Raw genomic sequence first — 18,977 nt, forward strand, 5'->3', positions numbered from 1 at the left:
TATCACTGAAGAATATCAATGAAGAATATCACTGAAGAATAGCACTAGTGATTGTCACTGAAGAGTACACTGGTGATTTGCGCTGGTGATTATCACTAAAGAGAAACACTGTGGAATCACACAAAAGAAAAGTACTACAGGCAATCACTGAAGAATATCACTGGAGAATGTACGCAGAGTAGCACTGAAGTATATCACTGGAGATCAGTACACAGAAATAGCACTGAAGTATATCACTGGAGATGAGTACACAGATAGCACTGAAATATAACACTGGAGATAGTCACTGGAAGTATTCAGCTTGGAGCCTGGAACGATGCTTAGCAGCGACCAGCTTCTAGGTGTAGTGAAGAGTTGTTCAGGCCACTTCCTGTTTCTTGGAGTCCTGCTTTATACCCTAAGTTAGCTGTTCATTGGAGGAGAGAGTCAGCTGAGAACTGACAAGGCTGCGATTGGATAAGGATCCTATCAGGTGAAACAGACAACATGGCTACGCCCATGACCACCGCCGCTGGAACTCCGATATGGAGAATTGTGTGGAAGTCACCTGGGAATGTTAACGAAAACATATATATAATTCTTTTCATATATAGGGCGGGATGTAGCACGCATCGCATTTTGGATGAAGTACTGTACATACCGGTAATAAATAATGTAGGCAATCGCATGTACCTAAAATTGCGATTACAATTGCAAAGGACAATTCACTGAAAAGAGCTGTCCTTTATGATGATTAGACATCTGGGTTTATGACCCGGGAGTCCTTCTGCGCATTCGTCAGGGAATCCTGGGAGGGAACCGATTGGATCGCTCTCTGCACAATGCTATAAGAAGCCCATAGACTTTTTTTGGGAAGTGCCATCTACAGATGGTGTTGCCTTCCAGGTCCAAACTCCGGAAAGTAATACATTCCAGAGCTTGGTATATATGGGAAATGCTGCCAAAACTCTGCAAAGTAGTTTTCATATGTTTGCTTACATTTTCCCTTTAGTACATCCCACTCCTAGGGGCAGATTTAATTAGCCACAGAGTTTTCCCTGCGACTAATTGCCGTTCCCTGCGGCGCGGGGAAATGCTATTAAATTAAATAACATTTTTCCCACGCCATAAAATCGTGACTCACGCCTGTAAACACATTGATTCCGCGTAAACTGCGGAATCAATGTGTTTTTTCCCCACGCAAGAGGCCGATTTAGTTGTTTTAATGAGGATTTTACGTCGCACCTCCAGGAGCTGCGAGGTACAGTCTGACTGCGGGGACTCGCACGCAAGGAATCCCCAGCAATTGAATTGGTCCAGCGCGGCAATTGAATCAGCCACATAGTGCCATATTCAATTGAGGACGAGAGTAGCCAAAATCCCGCACCCGCAGGGTTTTCCTGCAGGTGCGGGATTTTTGATATTCAATTAGAAACGGGGTTTTTGATTTTTTGAGCACTGGGAAGGTTTTTCTTTTTTAGGAAAAATGGTTGGGAAATGCTCTGGAACTTCGGCGGCACCCCTCCAAATGACTAATTAAGCAATTGGAAGTTTCCAGTAAGCTTAATTAGTCTGTAATACTGACCTTCCGAAGTGCTGTCTTCTGCATACAGTGTAGGGACCTGGTCTCCAGCAGCAGTGGTGAGTATGTCAGTGTGTGTGAATGTTTATGAGTGAGTGTCTGCAGGGGCAGATTGGGAATTTATAGTGGTCCTGGAAAAAACTGTTGAAGTGGCCCTATGTGGGTGTGGCCTCGTGGCAAGGGGTGTGGCCTAATGGTAAATGCCATGCCCACATGCCACCCCCCCATTTTAGTCATGCTGGGGGCATGCCCACCACTCCAGGAGCTGATGGGCATGCCCACAGTCCCTCTCTCCAGTGAATAAGCACAGCAAGCATGTTAATGAGTATTTTCTTACCTATATGATATTTCTCCAATGTGGAACCTCTGAAGAAATTGGTCCTCCCTGGACAGGCAGTGTATTGAGGCACTATTCACTATTCATGCAGGAGATCACATGGTCTAGAATCCGCCTCCTGTTTGTGTCGCAATAAAACCAATGTCATTATCATGCAACATAGGTTCAATCAGAGATAGTAACATAAGTTTTGGGGCAGGACAAAATGTAAGTTTCCCATATCAAACAATTTTATATTAATAAAATATATTTGCTCATTTGGTACCATTTGCATCAGTAATATGGTTTCAGTAGAATTGTTGTGTTACTGATGATTACTGTCCCCCAGTCTTTTCTTCTAATAGTACCAGCGGTCCTACCATCCTCTGTGTGTGTCACCAGCACCATCGCCCTGGAGTGTCTCTAGCCCACCTCCCCCCCTGTGTCTGCTTCTCTCCAGTACTATCCTTGTGTCTCCCCAATGCCATCAGTCTGCGTCTCCCCAGCGACATCATCCTGCGTCTCCTCAGCACCATCCTCCAGCCCTAGCACAGAATAGCCCCCCACCCCCAGACAGATTATCATCGTCACTTAGCACAAAATGACCCCACCCTACAGACAAATCATCTGCCCCTAGTACAGCAGACCCCCCTTTCCCTAAAACAGATTATCATCTACCCCTAGTACAGTATAACCCCCACCAGATAGATCATCTTCTCCCCTGACCCCCTAGTACAGCAGATCCCCCTCCCCCTCAGACAGATCATCATCTCCCCTGACCCCCTAGTACAGCAGATCCCCCTCCCCCTCAGACAGGTCATTATCTCCCCTTAGCAAAAATTTGCTCCCTACAACCCTCTCCCACAGACATTTCATCTCCCCTTAGTACAGAATAACCCCCTGGCCCCCCCTCTCATTATCCCCTCTTCTTAGCCACTTTTTCTAAACTCATAAAAAGAGGTAAATTAGAACCTCAAAACAAACAACTGGGTACAGCAGTTAGACTTTCTAGCAGGCCCTGGTACAAAAATATGCTATGCCCAACCCCAAGATTACAATAAGCCACAAAGTAGTGGATGACAGGGAGAGGTAGAGGGTGACGGGGAGACAGAGAGGGTGACAGGCAGAAGGGAACAGGAAGGGGCAGTGGATGACAGGCAGAAGGGAACAGGAAGGGGCAGTGGATGACAGGGAGAAGGGAACAGGAAGGGGCAGTGGGTGACAGGGAGAAGATGGCAAGAAGGGGCAGAGGGTGATAGGGAGAAGAAGTGGGTAACACAGGGAGGTAGAGGGTGACAGAGAGTGGGTGAAGGGAAGAAAGTGATGGTGAGTAGATGACGGGGAGAGGCAGAGGGTTATAGGCAGTGGGTGATGAAGAGGCAGAGGGTGACAGTGGATGTAAGGGAGAGGTAGAGGGCGATGGGCAGTGGGTGGCAGCTTGGTATACGGTTAGTTTGGCAAGTTTGGGTGCACTTTTATTCAGTATATAACTGTTTAAATAAATAAAAATTACATTTTGAAAGAGCAAAACATTTTCTAAATCATAGATTGGGCTGCTGCATAGAAAAAAAATCAAAACATAATAACACATAAAAAAATAAAAATTAGCAACAAACTATTAAAGTATTACTAGCACTCATAGGGCCTAATTCGGACCCGCTCGCGAGCGCTGAGCGCTCGCAAGCAGGTCGATGTTGGCCAAGTGCGCATGCGCATGACGGAGGCGGCTCCGTCGTGCGCATGCGCGAGACCCGAATAACGATGGCCAAGCTGTCGCTATGGGTCTCGCACCAAAGGGGGCGTGCTGTCGATGGTGAGTGACAGCACGCCCCCTTTGGTGGACGTGCCGGGGGCATGGCTGCCCAGGCGGAGGCGTTCCCATGGGAACGCCTGCCATCTGGGGCTTGCCCAACTGACATCACAAGTGATGTCAGTGGGAGTGCTTTCGGCTCTGATAGAGCTGAAAGCACTCCAGGGCTTGCGGCCACGAGACCCTACCACAAGGGTCTCGTTGCAAGCCCGATGGTCGCGATGGTCTTGACCATCGTGACAATCTTTTTGGCTGCTTGCTATAGCTGTGGGTGGTCACCCACAGCTATGCAAGTGGCCAGGAGGCCGCTCTTAAATTCAGAGGGACGGCCCTGATTCAGAGCGAGCGCTCTGTCAGAGTGTCCGACTCTGAATCAGGGCCATAGTACCCTTTGGTTAGATATAATAAGTTGCCATAGCATTATTATTATAGAACAAACAAATGCATCCCCCCTTATGTGTACACAGCCTCTGCCACTTGGTGTGATCCTTCCTTCTCCTCCTCTCTCCCTACCCTACCCCCACCTCCAGCCTAAGGGCACACTCCTCACTACTGCTGGGCATACATAAACACTATATATCCCTGCATATCCATAGCACACACACCATGCTACACTACAGCACGGGACAGCAGCGCTACCATTCCAGACTGTACCACAGCCAGGACCGGTGCTACAAATGCGTCAGGCAGTGTGTGACGCTGGGGTGAGGCAGTGGGTGAAAGTTAATAGGAGAAAGGCAGTGGGTAATGCTGAGGAGAGGTAGAGGGTGACAGAGGAAGACATGGAGAGGGAGTGGGTGACACTGGGGCGAGGCAGGGGTGACACTGGGGCGAGGCAGTGGATGACAGTCAATTGGTTGAAAGGCAGTGGGTGACATTGGGAGAGGTAGAGGGTGAGAGAGAGGAAGACAGGGAGAGGGAGTGGGTGACACTGGGGCGAGGCAGTGGTTGACAGTCAATAGGTGACAGGCAGTGGGTGACACTGGGGAGAGGCAGTGGGTGACACTGGGGAGAGGTTAGAGGATGACAGAGGGAGGCAGGGAGAGGGAGTGGGTGATGAGGAGCAGCAAAGAGTGAAGGAGAGAGGCAGAGGATGATGGGAGAGGGTGACGGGGAGAGGCAGTGGGTGTCTAGCAGAGAGTGTCAGTGAGAGGCAGAGAGTGACAGGCTGTAGGTGACAGGAGAGAGAGGGTGACGGGGAGAGGCAGTGGCTGTCAAGCAGAGAGATATCACAGAGGACACAACATAACATTGTCCCCAACCAAAGCAGGGGCCAGACAGAGGAAATCTTTCTGCTCTATGGAGGTATTGAGTTTGAAATCAGAGCTGTTTAGTGATCTGGGGCAGTACTTGCTGTATGGCCAAGAGAGGAGGCAGGAAACAAGGAAAAGAGGCAGGCCATGAGGGAGGGAGGGAGGGAGGGAGGGAGGACATAGAGCATGAGGATCCGCAGCCGATGAGCAGCTTATTTGTGGGCCGGAGATCTGCTGAGGAGGAGTAGAGATTACACAAGTTGGGAACTTGTGGTGGGGAAGTTTAAAGAATAGAAGCATCGGCCTTGAGAAGGGGGCAGAGCCAGCAGACAGTGGCAGAGCTGATATGAAATCAGTGCTTTGGCTGTCCTAAGTTCGGACAGCTCAGCTCCACCTCCACTCCTATCTGCTGATGCTGAGCAGTGAGCAATGCTCCTGATCAGCCTCAGTATCTGCTCCCCTTTCATGTCTGCCCCGGCATAGCTTCATCTAGTTCTATTGGGCTGGTTTATTACTAGCCAAAAAACTTAAAAGCAGGTGCAGCCCGGGAAGCACATAGCACCGTGCGGGACAGCCCAACCTGACCCTGCATGGCAGTCCCCATCCTGGCCATTACAGGGTCAGACAGTACCTATAGTCACAGCACAGCCCGTCCTCTCTCCGCCAGAAGCAATCTTACCTGCTGAGTCCTGCACAGAAGGGGACTGTCAGCGTTAGCGGGAGATATAGGCGGTGGCAGCGTGGCTGCGCATCCGCTGCAATAGGCGGGCCGGCACTGGTTGTGCTGCTCTGTCTACCACTGAGGGGAGGGGAAGAGAGGGGAGGGACCTGACCAGCGGGCATAGAGGCAGGCAGTGACAGCAACAATGAAAGGACTTAGCTCAGCTGCAGCCATTGGGGAGAACGCCTTTCTAGCCTGGCGCCTCCCTGCAATGCAAGGCACTGCAGCCAGCCCGATTGTCTCCTCTCTGCCACCTCCCCAGGCTATGAAATTAAACTTTAACTTCACAGCCTGGGGAGGGGACAGACTGGAGAGCAGACAATCAGGCTGGCTGCCTGGGCGGCCCCCAGCCCCGCAGCTTGCCCCACCTGCCGCCGGCTGACCAGTGCTGCAGTACACTGTTCCTCGCTGCGTAGCAGCGTCTTACGCAGGTATTCTGGACCTCATGCAGAGTCGGTCGAAGCGGCCGCACGGTCGTATGGAAAAAGGGGCCGGATATTCAAATTATTCCCTCGCAAGTTGCGTCCCTAAGTACGGATCGGTAGTTGGCCGACCAAGGGGAGGAAGCGGTCGGAAGACAAAAAAATATGCCCCCTTCTCGTACACATTGCACGTCATCTCCGGGCATATAAGGATTAATCGAAATCATCGGGAACCATCGGAACTGGTTGTAGAGCTTAAGGTTGACCATACCCTCTCTTAAGCTCTACGATCATGTCAGTGTAAAAACCTCCCATGTCACATGTGCCATGACGCTACTTTGTTAATTATGCACTCCCATAATCTGTATGCACTCCCATAAAATGCCGTTCGCATAATGGGGCACGCCTGCGTTCAGATCTCCACACCCCCGTTTTCAAGCACCTTCCCCTGTTACCACCCACAAACGCCTCCATCTGTCACTCAAACTACCAACCTGGCTGTGTTCAAGGAGAGAGAAATTTCTGATCGTAGCGGCTAGTTTGCGCACGCGCATTGTGAACTTTACACATGCACAGTATAGCGAACATCGGTGGTGTACAACCGTGCGGCCGCAACAACCGACTCTGAATGAGGTCCTCTGTGTGGGGTTTAATAGGAAAGCCTCTTAGGCTGTACCAGACAACCTGCAAGCTACCTACCCTGTGCAGCGGCACCACTTACACACCCCCAGTTAATGCCTGCATACTGTACATCAACAGGGGTGTTACTAGAACTTTTTTAGCAAGGTTTTGAAGTGGCCCCCACCTCAATGCTTCTAGAAAGCTATCTCTTTCTGCAGCAATTGTTATTGCCACTTAGAAATCTATTGCCAGTGTGGGAGGTGGGTTGTAATGTTACAGTAGGGACATATGAACACTAAACCCCCATGGCATTTTTTTTTTCACTAAAATATTACAATTGAAAAATATTTATGTGGCTTTTGGAAAAAATAAGTGGTCAGTTCAGTGATTAAATTAAATTAAAGGATAGAGGGGACCATGAAACAGAAATACATTTTGGCGATATCAGATAATGCAAAATGGAGGTTTCACTTCAGATACATTGTGTCTGTAGTCATTTCCTGGTGTGCCATGTGCTTGTCACACATTTGCATGATGGATCTCTGGTGCTATTCTCATATCCAAAATGTCCTGTTTTTAAATGATACTGTGGTGGGCCGCTAGCAGTACATGTAAGCAGCTCTAATCTAAGCCTTCCAGCCAGGATCGCTGACTGATTTATAGCTGATGGGCTACACTAGCACCTCAGCTGTAAATAATTGATTGCAGCAAAAGCATCATCCACCTTGACTATGTGCAAGGCTAAGCTAATGTCTGTATCTTTTTGTGTGAATTGTGCTATATTTTTAAAGGGTAGTTTGGACATACTTTTTATTATTATTATTTATTTTATTATTAGAAATGTGCGCAGACCCATGTGTTTTGGTTCTGACTCATTGATCTGGTTATTTTTTAAAAATGTATAAAAAAAAGCTAAAAATCATAATTTAAGCCTGTTTTTGTTCATACAGTATTATTAACCTCAATATCATTAATTTCCAATCAATTCCTCTCAATTTTGACCACCTCACAGCTCACAATATTGTTTTCCCCAAAATTGGCCAAAGGCTGGCTGGCTAAACTAAGCAACAGAGCAGTGGCAGTTTAAAAGAATATACAGTAGCACATCTATGAAACATTGAGACACATTAGTGGCAGACAGGATGGCAGTTTAATAAACTATACAACCCCATAGAAAGAATGTTTTCATTAATCAAAAATTAGATCAGACAGAGGCACGAGGGCAGCACAGTGAAATGGAGGTGGAATATGTAGTGGAAGGCAGGTAAAAATTAATGATCGATCAATTGATTAACTAAAAAGATTTAAATTGAGATGTGGCCTTTTGTGAAAGCTGTTTTGCAGCAACATAGAAGAGAAATGGCCATGAAATAATATAATGTTAATAGTCAATGATTCCTAAAAGGGTTGCAAAAGAAGCTGGCTATACTACTCCATCCTCCCTCCTTCCTTATTTGGTAACACACCCCTGTAGTACATTTATGAGGTGCACAGGAGAGTCTGAGTATGAGGGGAACTAGCTCAGAGGCCCGAGTGCAGTACAGGAAATGGAGGTGGAGTACGTATGAGTGTATGTAATGGAACAGAGGAAAATGATTGATTGATCAACAGATTGATTGATTGATTTATAAAATCAAAATTTACACATTGCCTTGTATTTTCTTGTTCATATTACCAAATAATGCTAAATATGTTCCATAATTGTGTAAATTTTTTTAGATGTTTTGTGAGGCACCACATTATTTTTGGTTAAAAATGTATTACACGGGAGTGTTTTTTGCATAACACAATCACTATATGGTTCATGCTTTGTTATATATACTATTATTCTAAGATGCTGACTATTACGTGGAAATTTTGTTTGTATTGTATGACATATATTTAAATTCTTTCTATATTATTATGTCATAGAAATGTTATAATTACAAATTATATTGAGAAATGTAATCTCTGTCTAAACTGTATAATAACAATAAAAATATAATTAAAAAAAAAAAAATGTATTGCAAATTAGTAATGTGTTAGAGCAATAACTAGAGATGTGCAGGCGCGGATTAGTTCAGATTTTCCCAGCAAATTCGGATTTTTGCTGCCAAATTTCAGGATCAGAAAGAAGCAAAACATCATCTTTCATGGACAAACAATCTTTCATGGACTTTTGTCCATGAAAAATGATGTTTGACCATGAAAGATGATGTTTTGCCTCTTTCTAAGACCTGCAATTTGGCGGGAAAAAAACAAACTAATCCGCACATATCTAGCAATAACCAATAAAATATTTATCTATGCAAAATGACCATCAACAATGCCCCCAATCAGCACACAATGAAAAGAAATACACAATAGCTGTATTTTAATATTTTTTAACACAGCGCCTGAACACAAAACACACTGCCTCACAACGCTCCTGGTAATGGTACTCTAATGATGTTATTTTTTATTTACAGTGCCTGTATATACAACAGTTTTATTGAAAAAAAATTTTTACACAGTGCCTCACAGTGTTTTTATAATGGCACCCTAATGACATATTTTTGACATTTTTGTTTTATTTAAATACTTTTTAACACAGTACCTGAACACACAACACAGTGCCTCACAGTGCTCCTGGTAATGGTACTCTAATGATGTTATGTTAGGAACAGAGGGTTAGTCAGGCAGATTTAGGTTGTACTCTTGGCAAGTAGTGGCCTGTGGCCATAAACAAGATGCAGTCTTTGTGCTGTGTGACAGCTTTGTTGGCTGGCTAGCTGTGGCAGCCTTGAGGGCTAGTTGCAGCGTGTGGGCTGAGGACAAGGTGCAGCCTTTGGGCTGCATGGCAGCCTTGAGGGCAGGTATGTCTTAGCTTGTTGCGGCCTGTGGGCCGAGGACAAGATGCTGCTTTTGGGCTATGTAGCAGCCTTGAGGGCCGAAAAGACTCTTGTGATGATGCGCCTGGTTGCACACTATGACACTGAGATGCGACCAATGTTGCTGGGTTGATGCTGGCATTGGTACGCCGGATAGCGCACTTTGGATGCTGAGGTGCCGCCAATGTCGCCGGGTTGACACTGGCATTGATACACTGGATTGCGCACCTAAGATACTGAGGTGCGACCAATGTCGTCGGGTTGACACTGGCGCTGGTACGCTGGGTTGCATACTCGGATGTGAGTGCACTCTGTGCCACTGGGATGACACTAGCAAAAAAAAGCAGATGTAATGCAGACTGTGCCACCTGGATGGAACAAACGGCAGAGAATAGACATGGCAAAATGGAATCTGGAACTCGAACAAACAGGAGATTGACCACGACCAGAAACATGTGAAAAACACCATCAATGGCATTGGAGCAATGTTCACAGCAGCAGGATATGGACTAAGGAGCTAATCTGGATCAGCCCCAGAATGACAGAAAGGAGGTAGGCGGAGTCTCAACGAATGCTGGCCCAGCATTCGCCCCGCACAGGTTTAGCAGTGCGGCGGCTTGTGACAGTACCCCCCCCCCCTTGACGAGGGGTTAAGGAACCCCTAGACCCAGGTTTGTCAGGAAAGTTCTCAAAAAAAAATTTCCTCAGGGTAGGAGCATGCAATGATCTTTCCGAAATCCTGGAGCGTTCCTCCAGTCCATACTCTTTCCAGTGCACAAGGAACTGGAGACAGCCTCTGGAAATTCTGGAGTCCAAGATTCCATGACAAATTCCTGGTTACCCTGAACAAGAACTAGTGGAGGTTTGACTGAAAATTTGGAAAAAAATCTGGTGGAGAGCAAAACCTGTTTCAGAAGAGAACAATGGAAGGTGTTAATAATTCTGAGTGACTGGGGTAACTTTAGTCGGAAAGCCACAGGATTCACTTGAGCAATGATTCTGAACAGCCCGATGAACTTGGGTCCCAACTTCTGCAATCTCTGGCGCAAGTTGATGTTCTTGGCGGACAGCCAAACCAAGTCCCCCACTTTGAGACTGCAAGGCCTATGATGTCTGTCTTCCCAGACCTTGGAACGACCAGATGCCTAAAAAAAGAGACTGATTAACTCTCTTCCAGACCCACCGTAACCTGGAGACCGATGACGAAGCTATGCGAGTGGCCAGGAGGCCGCTCCAAAAGGTAAGAGGGGCGGCCCTGATTCAGAGCGAGCGCTCTGTCAGAGCGTCCGGCTCTGAATCAGGGCCAGACATCACAAGCTGCCCCAAACTCATGAACATCTTGAGACATAGACTGCCACCAGACAGAGCGGGAAAGAAGTTCGAAAGTCTTGTCGACACCTGGATGACCCACAGCCTTGGACAAGTGAAAATCCTTAAGAACTGCCTTGCGAGATCTCTCCGGAACAAAAATTAAACCACGGGGCATTTCTGGAAGAGCTTCAGACTGACACGGTCTAAGAGAGTCTGCCAAGGTTCTTGTCAAGGCCAAATGAATGCAAGCAGATGGGATGATGGTCTCCTCTCCATCAGTAGGACAATGGTCATCAGAAAAACTATGAGAAAGGGCATTTGCCTTCACATTCTTAGACCCAGTCCAAAAAGACATGGTAAAATTGAAGCGGGTAAAGAACAAGGCCCATCGTGCTTGTCTGGCATTCAATCTTTTGGCAGACTTAATATAAGCCAGATTTTTAGGATCCATTAATACAGACACCACATGGATAGCCCCCTCTAACCAGTGTCGCCAATCCTCAAATGCCCACTTGATGGCCAGATGCTCACGGTTGCCCACATTGTTATTTGTCTCTGCTGACTGAAATTTCGGAGAGAAAAAGGCACAACGATGCATTTTATTGTCCTCCAAATCCCTCTGGGAAAGAATGACCCCTACTCCAACCTCAGAAGCATCTACTTCCACCACAAAAGGAAGGTGGGAATTGGGTTGTCGGGGAACAGGAGCAGACACAAATGCCGTCTTGAGATGATTGAACACCTGCACAGCATTGGGAGGCCAATTACAGACATCTGCCCCTTTCTTGGTCAAGTCCACAATAGGAGAGATGATTGTGGAGAAGGACTTGATGAATCGGCAGTAATAGTTTGAGAATCCAAGAAACCGCTGAATGGCCTTTAGAGATGTGGGTTGTTCCCAATCTAGAACAGCCTTCACCTTATTCGGGTCCATGGAGAGTCCCCGAGAGGAAATTATGTAACCCAAGAATGAGATCTCTTCCACCTTGAATTCACATTTCTCCAGCTTGGCATACAAATTATTATCCAGAAGTCTTCGCAGTACCAGTCTCACGTGTTGTTGATGTTGTTCCATGGACTTGGAAAAGATGAGAATGTCATCCAAGTAAACAACAGCAAAGACCCCCAGGAAATCTCTTAAGATCTCGTTAATATAGTCCTGGAAGACTGAGCGGCAAAACTAAATACTCAAAATGTCCCGAGTGGGTGTTGAGAGCCATATTCCATTCATCTCCTTCATGGATGCGAATGAGGTTGTAGGCTCCGCGCAAGTCAATTTTAGAAAAGATAGATGCCTCCCATAATTGGTCGTACAGGACAGAGATCAATGGCAAAGGATAGGCATTTTTCACTGTAATTTTATTTAGTCCTCGAAAGTCAAAGCAGGGCCGGAGAGATCAATCTTTTTTCTGGACAAAAAAGAAACCAGCACCTACCGGGGACTTGGATGGCCGAATGAACCCTTTCTCATGTATTCTTGCATAGCCTTATTTTTGGGAACAGACGAGGCATGTATCTCCTACCTTTGGGAAGTCTGGCATCAGGTAACAGATCGATAGCACGATCGAAGGGTCGATGAGGTGGTAAAACATCGGCTTTCTTTTTAGAGAAGACTTCCGCCAGATCACAATACGGGGCTGGAATCATAGGAGTTTTTGCTGAATCGACTGCTGCAAGACGAACTGGATGAGACAAACAATGAACGAAACAGGAGGAATCCCACTGAAGAATCTCCCCAGTAAGTCACTGGATGACTGGATTGTGCTTCTTTAGCCATTGTAAACCCAGTACAATGGGAGTCATTGGGCACTGGAGGAGAAGAAAAGAAAGCACTTCTTAATGAAGAGCACCAATGGACAACTGTATAGGTGGTGTCCGGAAGGAAATGGGAACTGAAGAAAGATTCCTACCATTGAGGCCAACGACTGCGACTGGGTTATCCAGAGGTTCAGGAGAAAGTCCCATGGTCTCGAAGAACGCCTTGTCCATAGAATTCTTTGCAACCCACTATCAATAAAGGCAGAGACTGGACCTGGCCATACGAAGACTTGAGCAAGGTGGGGAAAAGGACTGAATTTCTTGGAGAGAAGGATGCAAGGCCTAGATGCAACTCTCCACTACCATAGACCTTGCCTTTTCCCGACTTGATGGGACAAATTTGGGCCAAATGTTCTTTACCTCTGCAATTCATGCACAGTCCCAGTGTGTGCCTCCTCCGTTTTTCTTCTGCAGGGAGACGGAAAGCTCCCAACGGTATAGGTTCCTCCTGTTCCACAGAAGGGACCCAAAGAGGGGAACGAGGAGCTTGAGATGGCAGATTCTTCTCCAACCTGCTCTCCTGGAGACATCGGTCAATACAGATTGTCAAACTCATAAGGTCATCCAGTGTGTCTGTGGAGGAATGTTGCACCAGGATGTCCTTGACCTGATCCGATAGCCCCCATCGGAACTGACTCCGCAGAGCAGGATCATTCCATCGAGTCCATGACCCACTTTCGGAACACTGTACAGTAATCCTCCACTGCCTGGTTCTCCTGTTTCAGGGAATGAAGGCTAGCCTCTGCCATGGCTGCATTGTCTGGGTCATCATAGAGAAGCCCTAGAGCCGAGAAAAAGGAATCCATGGTCTGAAGAGCCGTTGAAGTGGAGGGGAGACCGAATTCCCAAGTCTGCGGGTCCCCTTGCAGGAGGGAAATCACAATACCAACTCACTGGACCTCGGAACCAGAGGACTGAGGTCTCAGCCTAAAGTAAGGTTTGCAACTTTCTTTAAAATTGACAAAGTCCTTGCGACTCCACGAAAAATGGTCATTCAGATTAAGTTTGGGCTCGCGAACCGTTGGATGGGTGGGTGCAGCCCGCGTCTCCTCAACCTTAATAGAAAGTTCCTGTACTTTCTGGGTAAGCACCTGAATCTGGGCTGCCAGAATTTGTGCTGGATTCTGTCCAGCATGACTAAACTTCTATAAATTTTTTGGAGCCAGTGATAATATTAGGAACAGAGAGTTAGTCAGACATATTTAGGTTGTACTCTTGGCAAATAGCGGCCTATGGCCGTAAACAAGATGCAGTCTTTGGGCTGTGTGACAGCCTTGAGGGCTGGCTAGCAGTAGCCTGCCTTGAGGTCTGGTTACTCTTGGCTAGTTGCGGCCCATGGGCAAAGGACAAGTTGCAGCCTTTGGTCTGCATGGCAGCCTTGAGGGCTGGTATGTCTTGGCTTGTTGCGGCCTGTGGGCCTAGGACAAGATGCAGCCTTTGGGCTGTGTGGTAGCCTTGAGGGCTGGTATGTCTTGGTTTGTTGTAACCTGTGGGCCAAGGACAAGATGCAGCCTTTGGGCTGTGTGGCAGCCTTGAGGGCTGGTATGTCTTGGCTTGTTGCGGCCTGTGGGCCTAGGACAAGAGGCAGCCTTGGACTGTGTGGCAGCCTTCAGGACAGGTGTGTCTTAGCTTGTTGCAGCCTGTGGGCCGAGGACAAGATGCAGCCTTTGGGCTGTGTGGTAGCCTTGAGGGCCAAAAAGTCTCTGGTGATGATGTGTCTGGTTGCACACTATGACACTGAGATGCAATCAATGTCACCGGGATGACACTGGCGTTGGTATGCTGGATATCATATTTTGGACGCTGAGATGCGACCAATGTCGCCAGGCTGACACTGGCATTGGTACATTGGATTGTGCACCTTGGACACTGAGGTGCAACCAATATCACCGGATTGACACTGGCATTGGTTCACTGGATTGCGCACCTTGGACGCTGAGGTATGGCTATTGTCGCAGGTTTGACAATGGCACTGGTAGGCTGGGTTGCATACTCGGATGTGAGTGCACTCCATGCCACTGGGATGACACTAGCGGCTGGGGACAGAGATGCACACTGTGCTGCCTAGATGACACAAGCAGCAAACAGCAGATGTAATGCGGACCATGCCGCCTGGATGGAAAAAACTGCAGAGAATAGACATGGCAAACTGGAATCTGGAACTCGACTGAACAAACAGGAGACTGGCCACAACCGGAAACACATGAAAACGCTATCACCGGCATCGGAGCAATGTTCACAGCAGCAGGATATGGACTCAAGAGCCAATCCGAATCAGCCCCAGAATGACAGAAAGGAGGTAGGCGGAGTCTCAATGAATGCTGGCCCCGCGTTCGCCTCGCACAGGATTAGCAGTGTGGCAGCTTGTGACACAAAGTGCCTGAACACACAACCATTTTATTTTAATATTTTTTTAACACAGTGCCTGAACATACAACACAGTGCCTCACAGTGCTAATAGTCATGGCAGCCTAATGACGTTATTTTTTACCACAGTGCCTGAACACACAAAACACTGCTCCTAGTAATGTCACCCTAATGATGTTCATTTTATCAAAGTGCCTGAACACACAACACAGTGCCTCACAGTACTCCTAGTAATGGTACCATAATGGTGTTATTTTTTAACACAGTGCCTGAACACACACACAACAGTGCCTCACAGCGCTCCTAGTAAAGGCTCCCTAATGACGTTAACACTGCGCCTGAACACAAATCACAGTGCTTTATATTGCTTCTAGTAATGGCACCTTAATGGCTTTTTTTTAAACACAGTGCAAACAGCAGTGCCTGAAAAACACACAGTGTGGTCATAATGGATTTTTTTTAACACAGTGCCTGAACACTCCACACAGTGCCTCACAGTTTTCCTATGGCAGTGGCACCCTATGACATTGCATAGTAGCACCCTATGCAATAACACAGTGCCCCTTTAACACAGTGCTCCAAATGGTGTTTTTATTTTTAATAACACTTAGCCCCTTTAACACAGTGCTCCTAATGGAGTTTTTAGTGCCTGAAAGTGAAGTGACTGTGCCTCGCAGTACTGCAACCCAAAGTCTACACCCTCTCCCTCCAATCTCCTGTGTGAAACGGCATCCAATCACAAAGTAGGGACTTTCATATTCAAACCAAAAAATGTGGGACCATAACGCATTACAGGGAAAATTAGAATAATGCATACATACAAACTTCAATTTAATTAAGTATACAATACTAAGGCAAACAAAAATGGTTAGAGGTACAGTATAGACAAATGAAGTAAGTGAAAGTAATTAGCAGTAGAGGTGAGCAGTTTGGTTTTGCTGAACTAAACACACCTGAACTTTAGGGTTTCGAGTCGATCTGAGTCCCAGCTCATGTCTTTCTGCCAAGTTCGGATCTAAAAACCAGATCTTTCGTATTTTAGATTGCATTATGGTCTTTCCCTCGTGATTTCAGATGCTGTGAGGTGGCCAAAATTGACAGGAAATGACTGGAAACTAATGCTATTGATGTTAACAATACTATTGGAACAAAATCAGGTCCAAGTTACATGCTTTTACCCATTTTTATGAGTTTTTAAAGAGAAACAAAACACTTGAAGGTGGTGTTGCCAAAACACAATGATGAATTAAAACCAAAACACGAGCATCTACGATGCTGCGTACCTCTCTAATTAGTAGGAACACTTAATGCCCTGGGAAGGGGATACAGAAAGGATCAGAGAAACTGACTGTGAGTGGGAGCATACTGTAGACAAAGGGGGAAATGTATCTAAACTTTGAGAGAAATAAATTGGAGATGCTGCCCATAGCAAATAATCAGCTTTTAGCTATCATGTACTGTAGTACAGGCATGTCAAACTCAAAATCCCAACCGGCCTAATATTCAAGTTCTAAGAGTGTGCCGGCCACAAGAAAATAAAAGTTGTGTTATTCCCCCACATATATCACTGTACGGTCCCCTCCTCCAGTCCAGCCACATATATAATAATATCATTGTGAGCTGCGAGCTGTGTTATTCCTGCTCATATATCACTATACAGTCCCCTCTCCCCTATATAATAATACCACATATCGGTGTGTGCTGGGAGCTGTGGTATTCACCTCATATATCCCTGTATAGTACGGTTATGGATGTACCTGCACTATTTACAAGAGACCCCTTAAGTTCACTGATGGATCATGAATTAGGCAGGGATCCACAGAGAATAATTTACCTGGAGTAAAGCAGCAAGCAAGGTAGGGGTTAATAGCAGAGGCTAACAGATGCAGGTGTGTGCTAGAGTCTGCTGCTGGGAAACTGGCTTTATGGTCTGAAGACTTGCAATTAACTGGCACAGATGAATAAGCACAAAAACAAAAAGGATGTGTAGAGCTGGATAGTAGCAGGCCAGTTTTTCTGGATGCAGGCTGGAATTATGCTGAAGCAGTAATGCTAGATATGGACTTGATTATGGCAGGCAAGCTACTCAGGATGCAGGTGGGACTACTGTGGAACTTACAATGCTGGAAATGGATTTGATTGTGGCAGACCAGCTACTCATGATGCAGGTGAAAGTTTGTAACAGAACCAGTACTTGATATTGTTGAACTAACAGGTGAATGCAGGTTGAAGCTTGTAAAAGAACCAGTACTTGATATGGTTAAACTGACAGGTGAATGCAGGTGGGTTGTTTGTAGCAGAATCATTACTTCAAATGATGTAACTGGCAGGCAGATGCAGGTTGGAGTTTGTAGCAGAACCAGTACTTGCTATAGTTGAACTGACAGGTGAATACAGGTTGGAGCTTGTAACAGAGGGCCTGATTCAGAGCCGCTCGTAAGCTGCCGCTCGTTCGTTCCGAGCGATGTTCGCACATCTGCGCATGCGTATGGGTCGTAATGTGCATGCGCCAACCAGTCATTGCGGTCGGAAATTGTGCGCTCGCAAAATAGCGAGTGCCTGCAAATTTGAGTGACAGGATGAGGCGTTTGTGGGTGGTAACAGGGGAAGGTGCTTGAAAACGGGGAGTGGAGATCCGAACGCAGATGTGCCAAATGGTCAAAACGGGCGTTTTAAGGGTGTGCATAATTAACAAAGCAGCGTCATCGGCCACGTCACTTGGTTGTCTCTTAGCCTGAACTGTTCGCATGATTGCGGTAGGAATATCCTACCACAAGCACTGCGAGCAGTTCAGACGCCTTTCGATGTACTCGATTAATCTAATAAATAGCGGAGATGACGTATGATCCGAGCGGGCAGGGGGCGTCTTTACAAAATAGCGAGCGCATGTTTTGTTCGCTCGCTCACACGTAGAGGCGTCAACAGACCGCAAGGAGCTAGCGCTCAATTTAAATAGCCGGCCCCTTTTTCTGAACGACCGTTCGCAAATAGCGTCCGGCTCTGAATCAGGCCCAGAATCTGTACTTGAAATGGGTGAACTGGCAGCAGATGCAGGTACACGCTGGACTGGACACAAACCGGAGGTGACACAAAAGGTAAGCTGGAGGTTCTTGGCAAGTCACAAACATGTAGCAGGAATGGACATGGGAACAGGCAATATCCAGCAGGACACAGGACTAGGACTGGCAGGGACAGGACACTGAGGACAGAGGGCCTGATTCAGACCCGGTCGCAAGCGCTGAGCGCTCGCAACCGGGTCGATGGTGGCCCACAGTGCATGCGCACGACGGCAATTCATCGCTATGGGTCTCGCACCAAAGCTGTCGATGTTGAGTGACAGCTCACCCCCTTTTGGTGGGCGGGCCGGGGGAATGGCTGCCCAAACGGAGGCATTCCCATGAGAACGCCTGCCGTTTGGGGGCGGCCCCACTGACATCACAAGTGATGTAAGCAGAGAGCTTCCAGCTCTGTTAGAGCCAAAAGCTCTCTGGAGCTTGTGATGAACGAGACCCTACCACAAGGGTCTCGTCGCAAGCCCGACGGTCGCAATGGTCTTGACACCCACAGCTATGCGAGTGGCCAGGAGGCCGCTCCAAAAAAAATAAGCCCGGTCCTGATTCAGAGCGAGCAGTCTGTCAGAGCAAGCAGCTCTGAGTCAGGCCCAGAGTCTATGAGCAAATGTATACAGTGGCAGGACACAGGAACAAAGGTTAAGGAGCAAGCTACTGTGCAACGACCACGTCAACCTCTACTAGGTGCTGGAACTTAGGACCTGATTCAGAGCCGGATGCTCTGAAAGAGCACTTGCTCTGAATCAGGGACTTTTTTTTTTTTATTTGGTGCGGCCTCCGGGCCGCTCGCATAGCTGTGGGTGACCACCCACAGCTATTGCAAGTGGCGATGTGATGGTTGCGATGGTCGCAACCAT

The sequence above is a fragment of the Taudactylus pleione genome, unplaced genomic scaffold (assembly GCF_031769625.1).
Source record: "Taudactylus pleione unplaced genomic scaffold, aTauple2 ptg000707l, whole genome shotgun sequence".
Classification (NCBI taxonomy): domain Eukaryota; kingdom Metazoa; phylum Chordata; class Amphibia; order Anura; family Myobatrachidae; genus Taudactylus; species Taudactylus pleione.